Below are 2,432 nucleotides of genomic sequence, written 5' to 3' on the forward strand. Positions count from 1 at the left end.
TCCACTGCTGACTCTACTATGGAGTGTAACACCCTAAAATTAAGCCTAGAAGTTTTGAGGGTAAATTAGGAATTTTGGCTAGGAGTGGGTTCATAAAGTTTTAATTGTGGGAACCCAAAATTGTTTTTTCTATGACCTTTAGAAAATTAAATCAATTTGTGAAAAATGAGTTTTAATGACCTTCAATTTTGAAAAATGGATTGATTTGTAAAAGCGCCAAAACTTTGAGTTTTTATAAAGCAATTTAACCAAAAATTAAAATTCACCTTATATCTTCTCCCACCTAGCTTTATTTTCACGTTAGTTTTTCTTCACCCTCATTCTTGTGCCGTCCCTTGTTCTCTCTTACTCTCCCATTCAATTTTTGATTTCCAAACTCTAATCTTTTGGTTCCTATCAACATCCAAGCCCTTGGATTTTTTACAACTAAGGAAACAAATCATTTTCTTATTAGTTTTTAATGTTATCTGGTCTTTTAAACTGAGTTTTTAACCATTAAATCGTATGTTTGAATAAAAGCTGAAACTTGGGTCGTTAATGGTGAAATTTGAGATTTTGCATGAAAATGATATTTCAAAGTGTTTTTCAATTGGTTTTGAAGTGTTTAAAAGTTTTCAAAACTTAATTTAAAGTTTCGCTAAGGATTTCTAAGGATTTAATGAATTTTCGTGAAAATAACCGTAAACATGTTAAAAATTGTGATACCATGAATTGAGTAGTTTTGTGTAGTTTCAAGGTTGAGAATTAGTTGTAGGTGAATAAATTAGATGAAGAGAATCAATTTTAGGCAAAAATATTAAGTATAGGGGAAGATATTTGAGTTTCAAGTTTTTTAGTAAAAATTTTAATTCCATGAGGAATATAGGTTAGACTTGCATTTTTGGTTGGTTTAAGTGAGGCTTTGGCCGAATATTGATTTTTTATTTTGTGTGGTTATCATGTGTGAAGCACCGAAACCATTTGAATCTTCTTCGAGCAAGGCGAAAGGTAAGGAAAAACTAGTTTAAGGTTTTGGCTTTTCGGCGAAAGCGTAAACGGTGAGTGTTTGGAATCGCTGATAGTAGACACAATTCATAGTGTTAACTGGGAGATTAAGAATAGCCTAAACCCCTATCCTAAGTTCCAAGTGTAAGCTTTCTATTTCCTTTGTTTTATTTTTGGTAAACTATGTGATTATAAAATATTATGGATTGATTATTATGATGCGATATTGTGATATGAGACATGTGTGATTACTATTGTGAATTTTATTGTGTTGTGGGCATATTAAAAATGTCTAGTAATAATGATGATCTTGCGTTAGTAATATAAATGTGCAGTAAAAGTGTGCAAAAACTGGTGAATACGTATGTGTTGAACTATGGAATGTGATGCTAATGTAACAGGTTATGTATGTGATAAACTAATTTTAATGCACTCATATGTGGTTGGATACGTGATGGCTCAATGAGCATTATTGTGGCACTTTAATTGCAATTAAATGTGAATTCGATAAGCATGCATTGTGTACAAATTTGTGATGCAAATTGATGAATATGACAGAGATTATGTGCATTAAATCAGTAATTAAAATTGTGTAATTGTGGATATTTTGGCCTTGTGACCTTATGAGACTGTTGGATATAGTTGACATGTCATAGGACTGTGAGTACTCACTTATATATTTTTTTGTGATTTTGGCATTGAGGCCTTATGACATGTTGGAGAGATAAGAGAATGTGAGCTAAGCTCCATTCAACGAGACATGTTTGGTGTGTTGGAGAGTGTTAGCTTTATGCTTCACTTTTGGGTATATGTTGACTCTATAAGTCATTTGGTGTGCTGAAAACCCGTTTAACCGATGTGTGGTGATAGAGCCCACTTTTATGTTTCATAGCCTCAGGTGTCAAATTATCATTTAAATGTGATCTTATATGTTGTAATAATACGATGTGAGATGGATGTAAAAACATGTGAATAATATGCTAAATGAGTTGATTTAAGTTTCATGAAAATGTTAATATGTTATTATAGTTAATTTTGTATGTAATTTTTGTTTGGATCGTTTCCATTTAACTTGTGAATGCATGTGAATATATTAGCTAGATTTTTGGGTTATTAAAGCATGTATATGTTATTTAGTCTTGATGAATTATTTTTAAATGAATTATATATAATCGAGTTGAGTGTAATTACATGTAGGATCATATGTTAGTTTTATGATTTAATGAAACATGAATATGTTATTTTAACTTGATTAGAATATGGTTGTGAACATGTTTTAGTATGCTATTGTTTAACCTTTTATATTGTATGTACATTGTGGTTATTCTGAGCATTCACTGAGCTTGTTAAGCTCATCCACTCCTTTTAAACCATCGCAGATTTGTTGTGTGTCTGTGTGAGCGGTGTGGTTTCCGAGGGGTGATCCAAGCAAGACGTTAGCTTTGGGG

This window comes from Gossypium hirsutum, chromosome D08 (genome assembly GCF_007990345.1).
Source record: "Gossypium hirsutum isolate 1008001.06 chromosome D08, Gossypium_hirsutum_v2.1, whole genome shotgun sequence".
NCBI classification, from domain to species: Eukaryota; Viridiplantae; Streptophyta; class Magnoliopsida; order Malvales; family Malvaceae; genus Gossypium; species Gossypium hirsutum.